The sequence below is a fragment of the Elaeis guineensis genome, chromosome 14 (genome assembly GCF_000442705.2).
Source record: "Elaeis guineensis isolate ETL-2024a chromosome 14, EG11, whole genome shotgun sequence".
In the NCBI taxonomy this organism is placed as follows: Eukaryota; Viridiplantae; Streptophyta; class Magnoliopsida; order Arecales; family Arecaceae; genus Elaeis; species Elaeis guineensis.
The window spans coordinates 46958362-46971852 of NC_026006.2; the positions used below are offsets into that span (position 1 = coordinate 46958362).

General features: G+C 35.8%; 2 long non-coding RNA genes across 3 annotated transcripts; both read right to left on the minus strand.

Moving 5' to 3' along the window:
* Positions 1-207: 207 nt before the first annotated feature.
* Positions 208-591, minus strand: LOC140853592 (uncharacterized). Its single transcript, XR_012136668.1, has 2 exons — positions 500-591; positions 208-398 (listed from the first exon to the last, which is right to left on the minus strand). It is a non-coding gene; the product is annotated as an uncharacterized lncRNA (long non-coding RNA).
* An 87-nt stretch (positions 592-678) lies between these two features.
* Positions 679-1831, minus strand: LOC140853788 (uncharacterized). Of its 2 annotated transcripts, XR_012136893.1 has the most exons (5): positions 1689-1831; positions 1407-1610; positions 1212-1304; positions 950-1051; positions 685-856 (listed from the first exon to the last, which is right to left on the minus strand). It is a non-coding gene; the product is annotated as an uncharacterized lncRNA (long non-coding RNA). The 2 variants fall into 2 exon arrangements; XR_012136892.1 differs by lacking the exon at positions 1689-1831 and having other exon boundaries at positions 679-856; positions 1407-1652.
* Positions 1832-13491: the final 11660 nt, after the last annotated feature.

Here is a 13491-nt window from a genome sequence, read left to right on the forward strand (position 1 = left end):
TCGTTAAAATTATTTTAACGATGCTTATAAGCGTCGTTAAAGGTCTTAAGAGAAAAAAAAAATACAGGTTTTATATACAAAAAAAAAGAATACATACATTCCTGTACAAAATTATATCAATTATTCTAACATAAACCTGTACAATCACCATCATTCACACCTGTACAATCACCACCATTCACACCAAAAGCAAACTTAAATAGCAAATTTAACCAAACCAAAAGATATTATTTTATATAAATAAAAATAAAGTACTAATCGTCCATTACAATCAAGAGTAATATAAATAAATATAAAAATATAATAAAAATAAAATAATGTCAATCCGCAGGCGGATGGTCGTCGTTGTCTCCACGTGACGTGCCGCTGTCTCGACGGGTGCCTGATGTGCCAGGAGCCTACAAGAAACATATCAAAAGCATGATTTGCATATCTATAAATAAAAATATATAAATCATTAAATTAATACAAAAATATATATTTAATAATATGTGTTTACCTGAGATGGACCATACATCTCTAATAAAGATGTAAGGCGATCAATCTGTCCCCTCATGGCCTGCATCTCGGCACGGCTCTGTCGCATCTCCATCTCAGCGGCACGACTCTGTCTAATCTCCTGTATCTCCACCTCGAGTCCGCGAACGTGTGAATCCTGAGCATCTACTGCAGCATGCTGCGTATATCTACTAACCTCAGATAACTGAGTGGGGGTGACTCCTACTCCATAACCCCTCACTCGGCCGTAGCACTCTGGTCCCATCAACTCTGTGAACACCTCGGTCTCGATACGGCTCTGCTGCGTAGATGCTGCGGACTCGTCGTCACGCTCCGCAATGAGAGATGTAGCCCTCTCCTGTATTTTTTTTGAAAATAAGAGTTATACATTAATAGCTAACAAAATTAAATTTAAATCATTGCAAAAAATAGAATATTAATAATGCCGTACATATAAATCTCTCGACTCATCTCGAACAAAAGTACCATCCTGATGAGTATGAGTCATCCGGTAAAACTCCACTTGTCCGGATTCCCTCCCATGCTCATCCACCTACACAAATAATTTCAATTTTAAGCAAACAGTTATAATAATTTAAAAAAATATATGAGTATCATGATACAGACATGGTCCACAATACATAATGATATTAGTTATATAAATATTTCAACATAAAAATTAAAAGTTAATTATGAAAGTTTAAGGAACATACAAACTCCTGTCAGAGTCGTGCATAACTCTTCGACCCCGATGTATGAGGAACAGACTGAGCTGCTCGTGCAGCTCTACCAATAGCAGAATAAGTCTGTAAAATAAAGTAAAGAACTTGTTATATATATAATATATAATAAAAATCAATATTTTTATAAAATATTTAGGAAAAAAAGATAATAAGCAGATAATATACCTGTGCCCTCTCGGAGAACCAATAATGAACCAACTCCATCCACTGATGAGGGGGTACATCAGGAGGATAATTCCTAGCAACCTCCTCCTCTGTCATACCCTGTCTCATATAGTCCTTCTTCAATTGTGCTCTATATTCTTTCCATTTGCGGTTGAGAGACTTCATTACAAAATCATGAGTGGATGGAGGGAGAACAAACTTGCTCTATAAAAAAAAAGTTAAATGAAATAAATTATATAAATGATTAACAATTAATATACAGTATGAACATCAATTCATTACCTCTATAACTCGGAGGAGCTCAACTTAGTACGTTGGAAGCATGTCATTCCATTTTGCATAGCCCAACGGACATAGCTGAGGCCTCCGAGCAACAGTCCCCAAAAATGAAGTCAATAAGCAGGCAGCTTTCTTAATTGGCTGACCTAGCTGATTGCACTCCACAACAATCCTCTCGCCCTCACGCATCTGCCACACATTTCGTACTACTGTGGGTCCGCGTCTGGGGCGTACTCTCCCAGATCCGTCTACAAAAAATACATAAAAGTAACTATATCATAAATATACATAAAATGAAATAAAAATAAAATTACATGAAAGACAATATATACCCTGCACGTGTATCTCATCATCTGGCTGATGAACAGGAGGATCGTGCTGTGCTGATGATGAAGGACAGGGCTCAGAATGCTGTGCAGCTGAACTGCCTCAGGCTGCTGTACTGAAGAAGACGTACCGGCCTCTGTTTGTGAAAACTGGAACTGCACACCAGCATATCGTCCCCTACGACGCATGATGTCACCTAGCATTTATATAAATAAAAGATAGAATCAGTTAATATATGGAGTAAAATAACACAATAATTAATGCAAAATATATACATCATAAATAATTATTACCAGTAACAATCAAGCAGTAGTGTTTCCTTCAAATTCTGTTCTAACCAACATCGTCGTAGCATTTAAATCATCAGCTGGCACAAATTTGTAGGGCATACATTGTGTATAAGTGTCATTGTCATCATCCTCCACTTGGTTTTCCATATCATATAAGTCTCTAGGTTTTGTTTTGATGACAGTAAACCAATCTTTATCTTTTGCATCTTGTACATAAAATACTTGATGAGCTTGAGATGAAAAATTGAATGGGTCATCCTTCAATAACACACCAGTGTGTATCAACCTTGAAAAATTTACAAGTGTAAATCCATTTGCATCTTGTTTCAAACCCCTTGGTGAGTTTATGTCTATCCAATCACATCTAAACAGTACTACTTTAAATTTTCCATAATAATCCAACTCATAGATATCTTTAAGTGCACCATAATAGGATTTTCCATCCGCTTCCACCATAACACCGCTATTCTGCGTTTTTCTAAATTTCTCTTGTTCTTTAGTATAAAATTTAAAGCCATTAATTATGAAACCGTTATATCTATTCACAATCTTGTTAGGTCCTTGAACAAGAGCTATTAGTTCATCTGAATTATTTGTCTCCATCAGCTTTGATACCTAAAAAAAAATGATATGACGAAGTGCTGTTGAGTTATCTGATATTAAATATGTATCAAAAATTAATATATCTCATAATTAAATATAAATCACACCTGATTCGAAAGCCACATAGGGAATAACTCGACCAACCATCGCTGTTCAATCCTTGCATTAGGATGAATGTTATGATTGGCTCGTCTCTGATAAATAAAAATTCACTGCATAAAATATAAATATATCATTTAGAACATTATATCTAATATAAAATTTAAATTTTGATATCATTCCTTAAATATACTAACCTGCGATGGTCAGATATTATGTCACTATGAAGTAACACATAACGATGTACTTGTGCTAAGGATTTTTGATCAAGTACAATACTTTCAGCTCTTCCCAAGAATTTTCCAGCAGTTAAGAACTTATACAGTTCTGCATTCTCCACGAAGTCATTATGCCGTTGAGGTCGACTAAAAATAGTCTCTACACCTTGAAGATATCTTGAACAAAATGTCAAACATTCATCCGCAATATATGCTTCAGCAATCGAGCCTTCGGGATAGGCTCTATTTCGCACATAATCTTTAAGACGCACAAAAAACCTTCAAGAATTAAATATTTATTAAAATATCAGTATGCTGTTGTTTCTAATAAAATTATCAAAAGATTTAAGGTTTGCAATAATACCTCTCAATAGGATACATCCATCTATAATGTACCGATCTACCAACTTTAACTTCTGAAGCTAGGTGAATGAGCAGATGTACCATAATAGTGAAAAATCTAGGAGGAAAAATCTTTTCCATCTGGTAAAGTGTAATTGCAATATCGGATTCTAACTGATCAAGTTTCCAAGGATCAATAACTTTGAAACATAATGCCTTAAAGAATGATGATAATTGAAGTACAATTGTAACAACTTATTTCGGCAATGACGATCTTAAAGCTATTGAAAAAATATCTTGCATCAATATGTGACCATCATGACTTTTAAGATTTGAAAGTTTTCGATCCTTTAGATGCACACATCGTGAAATATTTGATGCATATCCATCGGGTACCTTGATACTTTTCAAAACTTTCAAAAAATTATCCTTTTCTCGAGCAGACATTGTGTAACATGCAGGAGGCACATAAATTATATCATTAGCAAGCATTTTAGGATGAAGTTTCTGTCGGATACCCATTTCTTTAATCAAGACGTGCCTTCATGTTATCTTTGCTCTTTCCATCAAGGTTTAAAAATATTTCAAGTAAATTATCGCAAACATTCTTCTCTATATGCATGACATCAAGATTGTACCGAATAAGATTATGTTTCCAATAAGGTAAGTCTAAAAAGATACTTCATTTTTTCCATAAATATTTACTTGGCTGTTGTGTAGATGCTATCTGTGTGTCTTCCTCATTTTCATCCTCGAAATAATTGTCTGGATCTTGAAACACCTCTGCATCTATAGTACTGATACTGACTTCCTCTGGTAACCCTTCGTGCACTGAGCTTTCAACATCATCCCTTCCTCTTTTTTTAGAGGACTTTGAGTGCTTACCATATCTGTAATTGATGCCATCCATTTGTCTATGAACATCAGTTCCAGAAGGTGGAATAGGGGCACATCCCAATTCTATAGTACCATCAAACAAATCTTTCTGAAATCGAAACGGATGATTTGCTTCCAACCATCGACGATGTCCCATGTAACAAAATTTACCTCCATGTTTTAACCAAATTGAATGTGTTGAATCTCCACAACAAGGACATGTGACCCGTCCCTTTGTACTCCAGCCAGATAAATTGGCATATGCTGGAAAATCATTTATAGTCCATAACAAAGCTGCCCATAGTTTAAATGTTTGGCCGTTGGAAGCATCAAATGCATCAACACCCTCCCACAACTGTTTCAATTCCTCTATTAAAGGCTGTAGAAAAATATCAATATCATTGCCCGGACCCTTATCTCCTGGAATAACCATTGACAAGATAAGTGATGATTGTTTCATGCACATCCACGGTGGCAAATTGTAAGGTATCAAAATGACTGGCCAAGTGCTGTAGGTAGAACTCAAGGTCCGAAATGGATTGAAGCCATCAGAAGCTAAGTCAAACCTAACACTGCGAACATCAGAGGCAAAATCAGGATGCCTATCATCAAATGCTTTCCATTGAAGACTATCTGCTGGATGTCTCAACATTCCATCCTTTGTACGTCCTTCATGATGCCATCTCATTGATGAAGCTATTTTTGATGATGCATAAATCCTTTTCAATCTAGGTATAAGAGGAAAGTAACGCAATACCTTGACCGATTTCTTTTTACTCCGTGTTGCATCCAATTCATTCAGTACATCATCTCGATCTTCTTTTTGTGTTATCCATCTTGAAGATCTACATACATTGCATGACTCTTGATTAGCGTTTTCACCCCGATATAACATACAATCTTTTGGACAACTATGAATCTTTTCGTATCCAAGATCCAATTCCTTTACTACTTTCTTGGCTTCATAATACGATGGTGGTAAACGAGTACTTTCTGAAAATGCATCCTTTAATAACTTGAGTAGCATGGTAAAACTCTTTCCAGACCATCCATTCAAATATTTTATATGAAATAAATGTACAAGAAAAGAAATCTTAGAAAATTTCGTACAACCCAGATATAATTCTTCGTCTGCATCTTTCATTAAGATGTGATAACGAGCTGTCTCATCATTAGATGTATGTATGGGCTCCTCAACATGCATACGTTCCGTATGCGTACATCCATCAAACATCCCAACTGTTTCTTGTATACTACTGGATTCTCCTAAATTTTGAACATCAAATCCAAAAGCATCTGTGATCAAACCTCTTATATCATCATCTCTTGCAGAATTGTCTTGTAGGCTAGTGGATCCAAAATAAGTCAGGGGTTGGTTACATGATGATGGCAACATAGATTCTCTATGAAAAATCCAGTCGGTATAACCTCTTAAAAAACTATTCCATACCAAATGTTCTTCAACATTTTGTGGATCTAAAGAAGAACTATTTACATATTTCCGACATGGACATAAAATCTTTCCATTCAAACTACTTTTCTCCATACCAAATTTAATGAAGTCATGAACTCCATCTAAATATTCTTTACTATTCCTTGGTTTATTTATCCAACTTTTGTCCATTGTAGGATAAAAATGATCAAACTTGCAATTTATCTAAAAATAAAAAAAATTATACAATCTATATTAATGCAATGAGTAAAAAATATCAGTCATTTCATAAAATCCAAAAAAATAATAGCTAGATAAAGTTTACATAGTAAATGCTTGCTATCATCAACTAATAGGTAAAGAAGGTCCTATCCCATTCAGAAAATGTATTAATTCTATGGTCAATTATAGAAATCAAATGATATGCAACAAGAGCCAAAAAAAATTTCGGCAGCATTTTCCCTTAGTTCTTTCGTATAGGAAGAACAAAAGGAAAATACCATCCAAAATTTTTTCCGAACCCTCAGCATACCATTTGATTATGGTAATGACCTATAGAATTACTCACATTTTCCAAACTGTCCATACTGGACAATCAATTGATCAATGTACATAATTTTTTTACCCCTACAAAAATAAATAAATGTACGGATACAATAGAATATGTACATTAATCAAAAGACGGATCTATGTTTCTATGCAATGTAATTTTTTTTAAAATTAATTCATAATTAACTTGATTTAATACCTGATATTAACTTGGGGAGTAGTGGACAAAGAAACTTGGCCCAGCTTAATCCAGATGCTTAGTCTTCATCAGTCACGAAGATAAGGATAATGTAGGCCACACGATATCAGGGTCCAGCCACATAACGAGCGCCACATGTCAGATAAGCAATCAATCAGGATTCATGAAACTATGAAATTATCCATTCATCAACCATGTATCACAACCTTAATTAATTGTACTATATATTTTCGGGTGAACCTCATAGAGAGATACTAAGAGGGTGTGGTTGTAAATTGATCTAGCTCTATATCATTTATTTTATGCTATACATGTTTACCATATTTGATAATTTAGGAGAGGTGTGGATGAAGATGATCATGACTTATATGTTCGCTCCACAAGTACATATGAACCAACCATCATTCGATATTAGATTTTTTATTTTTCTGTGGACAGGCTTAGTTCATGAAACATCCAATTGTAAAAAAAAGCACAATCTATCACAAATTTTGATATTTGATTTGTTAGAACACCATTGGATGTCAAATTCAGGCAAAATAGTTTCCATCTTACAGTTTCACTATTTGGTTTTGAAATCAAAAAAGAATCTTTCCAACCACTGTCTTAAAAGATATTATGTAGATGAAGCGGGCTACTGGATGTTCAAAATAACTCACATTTTCAGAGAACATGATCGGACAATCAATTCTGTAGCATCAACCGTCATTCATAAAAATATGTGTTGGAAGCAAGTAGGCATTCTACCATCAAAACTTAACGGACCGGTAATGGCAGATGCTGATTTTGTAAGAATTTAAGTCTGAGCTATCTTTGAGTGTACCAAAAAAAAAAAAGAAAAAAAAAGATCCTAATGAAAGAGGGCTACTATTTGGTCAAATTAGGAGCTTTTGGCTAACAAATTATCTGAGCTGTCTATTTTAGTAATTTTGATGTCATATTATTTACATTTTATGGAAAGGCAGAAAAGTTGAAGATTTGAGTCCTTCGTAGGTGGTACCAAGAAGAGATGCACACAATATAATATTTGCAATACAAGCTTTTGCAGCTTTGCAGAAAGAGATTGTTATTTATTATTTTTATTATCATTTAGATGCATATTAACTATTCAATTTGATATTCATGATCTTTCATAACTGCAATCCTGTGAAGTGGAGTAACTGGAGTTTTGAACCTGAACCACCCTGCTACCCAACTAGAGTCTGGACCTAAGTGTACGGCTGACACCAGATTACCAATTAAAAGAACATTAATAAGATTGCATAAATTCCTAGAGAAAATTCTTTAATAAAATTATAATCTTTTAAGGTTGTCTCCTGGTCTTCAACACTGAATGAAGTCCACTCATGCTCATCTGAATTACTAAAACTTCACAACATATGCTTGGCATGAGTAACCATCAAACTAACCAATTGTGCAAAAAATTAGACTATGGCTGGATTTCTTAATTATTTTTATGCATAAACATAACTATTAAGCAAAATATTTTGCATGTACTCAAAGATGTCAAAATACTTTTTGTCCAATGAGAGGGATCGGCCCTTTCTGTGCAGCAACAATCAACAAAGCTTTAGCTTTTTCCACAAAGTATCCTAGAATCGATTCATAGATAGGTAAATATTCCTTTCCCCTTTCTCCATTAAACCAATCCCAAGACGGATCCACAGATGGATAGATCAATTCATGGGCGATCAAACAAACATGTACAAAAATGGACCAAAACTACCAAAAGATGAAATTTTTTTTACCACAGATCGAAAGTCAAATCCAAAAATACCTTGCCGCTGATGACCACCACAACTCCCACCAACCGGAAACAAAGAAACCCCTCCGCTCCACTCTCTCTTAGGTGTTCGCCTTCCCCTCAACGAAACCTAAGAAACCCCTCACACAAACCCCAACCGAAATCTAAGAACTCCCCCTCTCCCTCTCTCAGGTGTTCTCCTTCCCATCAGATCTCTGAAAAGAAGAATGAATGAAAAGAAAAACAAGTGAAATGGGGAAAACATTTTACCTTTCAAAATTTCTGTGGAGCGGCCGAGCAGGCTTTGTTTCCCTTCGATTTTCCTCTAGTATTTAGATTCTTCAGGAGTCGGATGGGAGGCTTGGGGTGGCCGAATGGCAAAGTGGGATGGTGGGAAGCTTGGAGCAGCCGAACAGGGAAGGAGGAGGAGGAGGGCCGGTCGGGTGGCTGCTTCCAGGAGGGCGGACGGCGTATGGCTTGGACCGTGCGGGCGCGGCGTCGACGGACGCGGCAGCAGAGGGGAGCGGCAGACGGAGGTGAGGCGTGGACAGCGGGTGCGTGTGGACGGCGGGTGTGGTGCTGGCGGTGGAGATGGGCCGGGATCGGCGAAGGAATGGGTGGAAATTAAAGGGGCGGCGGTAGATAGATTAGGGCACGGGAGGAGGGGGGTATTAAACGAACCTACCGACGCTTTTTAGCATCGTTAAAAAGCGTCGGTAATTTTTTTATTTAACGACGCTTTTGCTAAAAGCGTCGGCGTTGACAGTGCTCAAATTTTACGATGCTTTTAAGCATCGTTAACAAACGACGCTTTTTAAAAGCGTCGACAGGTCAGCGCAACCTGCCGACGCTTTCCAAAAGCATCGGCAAAAAAAATCGGTAATTTAGTATTTTCTTGTAGTGTGTATTATTATTATTATATGATAAAAGATATATAGTGAGGGGTCAATCCCTGAACGAACAATAATATTAATCTAGCGAGTTTCGTTGGGGTTTTCCTCTGCAGCTCCCCTACTTAAGGCAAGGCCCCCCAAACGATAGGGAGGCCACCCTTCTGCAGAGGGGCACCCTGGCATGGAGGAGGAATTGCTCTATTTCACTCCCTTTTCAATCCAAAAAAAAGGTACAAGTAAGTCCTTTATCCGAGCTATATATATATATTCAAGCCTCAAACTGGAGCATAACATGGCTGTGCTACCATGGGTGTCCCACAAATAACATGAAGGCCAAAAGTTAATATGTATGAAAGATCATACAATAATAAATAAGATGCAAAAATTATTTTTATTTATTAAGAAAATAGGTGTGGGTACAGAGCATCTAACATAGAACTTCAAAGCTAGCTCATTATTTTATAGTCATAAACTATTTATTAGCCTGCTATTTGCTTCTAGCTTATTATTTTAAGATTGCTTAACATATTCCTTCCCACTCCTACCAGCCTTATTCATCAAAAAAAGATAAAGAAGAGAATAAGTTACAAAGCTCAATAAGTAACCATGCACCATCTTATTAGATCATATTAGATCAAGTATAAATTTTATATGAATTGATGTGTCATTTTGAAGATAACTTTTGCAGTAAAATAAAACATTTTGTAGTCATAATAATATACCAAACTGCATAATAACAATCTAATCATATATGTAGGTATGTGGAAATGAATTCAAGTGCAATATAAAAATAATAGTAGTCATCAAGTACTTGCCGTTTAGCCATATCATTTTTTAAAAGAATTCTTACATATCATTCGATCTTATAGATCACTGCTACCACAACCTCTAATGATCAAATTCCTAAATTTTGATATCACTTATATCACAATCCCTAATAATATTAAACTTAAGCTCTGATATTATTCAGCCATGCCCCAATTCTAGCACTCAGATTGATTATGTGATACGGCTATATGAATCCTAAAGCAAAGTCCTAGAGATTTTCTAGACCCTAAGACGACTCTATTGCTTGAAATTTAGGTCAAAACCCATCTAAAATTATGTTCTACAACTCTCTAAAAGGAAAGAAAAAGAAGGTTACGAGCTCTATAATGCATTAAGAATCTTCCACACTCACATCAATATGCATATGAAACATCTTTTAATTAATATTTATAATTGATAAAAAAATAATAAGATTCATACATTATCAATTTGATACTTGAATAATATTATCACAATTTTAAGACACATCACATATCATTGTTCAACAATTCCATCAACGATATTTCGGTGAAATTACTTATCATTATTAACTAGTTAATATAGTTCTGATCTTGATAATATTATCATGCTAACACTAGATTAGACCTATCTATGTTCCCACCTGTGGCAGGCCAAATACACACTACATTTTCGCCCGTTACTGACGACCATATCTCAACCAATAACTGATATCATAAACAACATGTTTCACACATGTTGGCTAGTCCAGATATCCTTCAATTAGATGTGACTTTATCATCTTAGTTTGATTTCAATACTAGACTAGTCACAATTATATTCCAGCCTATGACAAGCCAAACACATACCATTCTTCTATCCATTGCCGACAACCGTAAATTATATTTCAACCCAATACTGATTTGCCATGTTTCATACCTGATCGACTAATCTACATGCTCTGCTTCTTTCCATTCTTAAAATTATGTAAAAAATTTATTTGTCTTTTCAATATTAGACTAATTACAATTATGCTTCAGCCCATAGTAGGCCAAATATAATGCTGCATCCAGCCCATGGCTAACCTAGCACACATATCATATTTTTTGTATGGCCAATCTATCCAATACTGCTCATGCTTCATCAATATTATTAAAGTCATAATCTAATTTTTAGTATTAGAATATTTACAATTATACTCCAGTCCATGGTAGGCCAAACAAAATGTTGTACCCCAACCCAAGGTTGAGTCAACACATATACCAAGTTTCTTGCATGACTAGTCAATCCAAATGCTGCTCATATCTCATTAATTATATGAAGTCATGTTTTTCTTTACTCAATGAGATATTTATAATAAAGCACTAATTAATCCATACAACGTCAAATCAACAATGCATATTATACATACCAGCAAATATATGAAGTATACAACAACCATGCATGTAGGTGCATATATATACTATTTTCCATAATCATGGAGGTGATTGTGTTGAAGAACCCTAATCTCTAGCCAATAATAGATCCAAATATAGCGAATAGCAACTTGGTCCTTCGTCTATGAATCCAAAAGCAAAGTGTTTGGCTCAACATCATCCAGATTAGGCAAATGTGCTCCTGTAGAGCTAGGCCTCAACATTAAATCAATTGTAACGTCAAGGATTCCTAATGGAACATTATAGAAGATTAGGATAGATGGTTGTACGATTCTAGTCCAGGACCCTTAAACACACAATGCCAGTTTGAGACTCCTCATGGGGTCAACTCGAATCTACAAAACATCTTTGTACCCATCACTGGTCTACTAAACGTGTAGAGATAGAAAGAGTGCAAATGAGAGAGAAGAGAAGAGAGAGAAAAGAGAAGAGAAAAGATATTATTTTTTTCTTTTCTCCTTTCTCTGTTCTTGTTTTCATCTTCTTCATGGAATGTAAAAAAGGAAAGGAAAAAGATGTGAGACCTCCCACAATGACAACCATGACCGGTTTGGCAAAATCTCGTCTTCGGTAAGGCATTGATAGTGGTCAGGTAAAACTTTCCAATGGAAGCCCAAGAAATTATCCATGGGAAACTCAAAATCGGTGACTCTAGAAGAGGTTTCTTCAATTATGGGTGTCCAATGGGGTTGGAAGGATGATTTATAGGATTTTTTTCCCACATTCTGCTAGAGTTTGGCATGCACTAGAATTTTTTTTTCTCCCACCAGAATCACGGTCCTACTCTTATTGGAACCAAGAGGATAAATTAAACTCTAATTGGGAGCTTTTCTTGCTATGGATGCACTAATGGGCCAAGTGGCCGGCCCAGCACAGTATCAGGCCAATTTGTCCAAAAAAAAATATGGGTTCGCACATATCCCTTTTTTTTTGTGAAAATCCAGGAGGAATAAGTGATTCCCCCGAGGTATATTCATTGAAATATTAAAAAGTACAAAGTTTCATGAGGGGTCGGCAATAATTAGTGTTTGAGACGACTACATGAATTATATGATAAGGCCCCAGGAATATACAGGTGAGTTAAGAGAGAGATGTGATAGACCATTGCGGGTAAAGGGGAGGAGGTGGGAAAGCGAATGTAGCAATGAGATTCTCCATATAGTAGTGAAGCACTTGCATGGGTCTGTTGGATTTCTACAGATGCTAGTGCATATGGATTTCAAAAATAATTTTATAAGTCAAAAATACAGTAAAAAATTAAATTAAAATAATTTTAATCTAAGCATGTATTTATCATATGAAAGCACCTATAGATCTAGTTCATATGCTGAAATTAACATAAACTGATTTTAGTATAAATAGAGAAAAACCTGTGATCAAGTTACATATCTAAATCACTTTTCTTTTGCTTCAAACCTATAATTAAGGTTGAATCTGATTCAATCCCTGAATCTCGGGATTGAGCAGGCTTTGAATCAGTAGCACAAATATCCTATCTTTATGGATATCCACAAGGTTGATCTGGATAGGTTCCTCTTGAATCAACTCACTTGAACTCAAAGCCTGAATAGGCTTGAACCACGCCTGGATATGGATCAACTCTTGATCCTCTTTTCTTAATTGATTGGAATCAACCCTTGATCTTTTTTTTTTTTTTTTGATTAAAGAAGCAATCAAGAACCCTTCTTGATCCCTCAACTAATCAAAAAGTGGTTGCAACAACCTCTCAACAAACTTGAGAGGAAGAAGAAGGAACCAACAACCTTGGCACCAACACTTGACACCAAGCAAGTGGTTGCCGCCAATCTCTCTCTAAGATCCAAGAGAGAGGACACCTAGAGAGAGATAGTGTGGGCTAGAGAGAGAGGAGAGGGGGTGTTGGGCACAGTAAGGGTGACAGTAAGGATAGGAAGCAATGAGATATGAAGAGAAGTAGGGCTAGGATCCTTTAAATAGACAACATAAGGGAGTCTTAATCAAATTAGGATCCCTCCTTCTAATCATATTAGAAGTCTTATCCTACAACTTCTTGG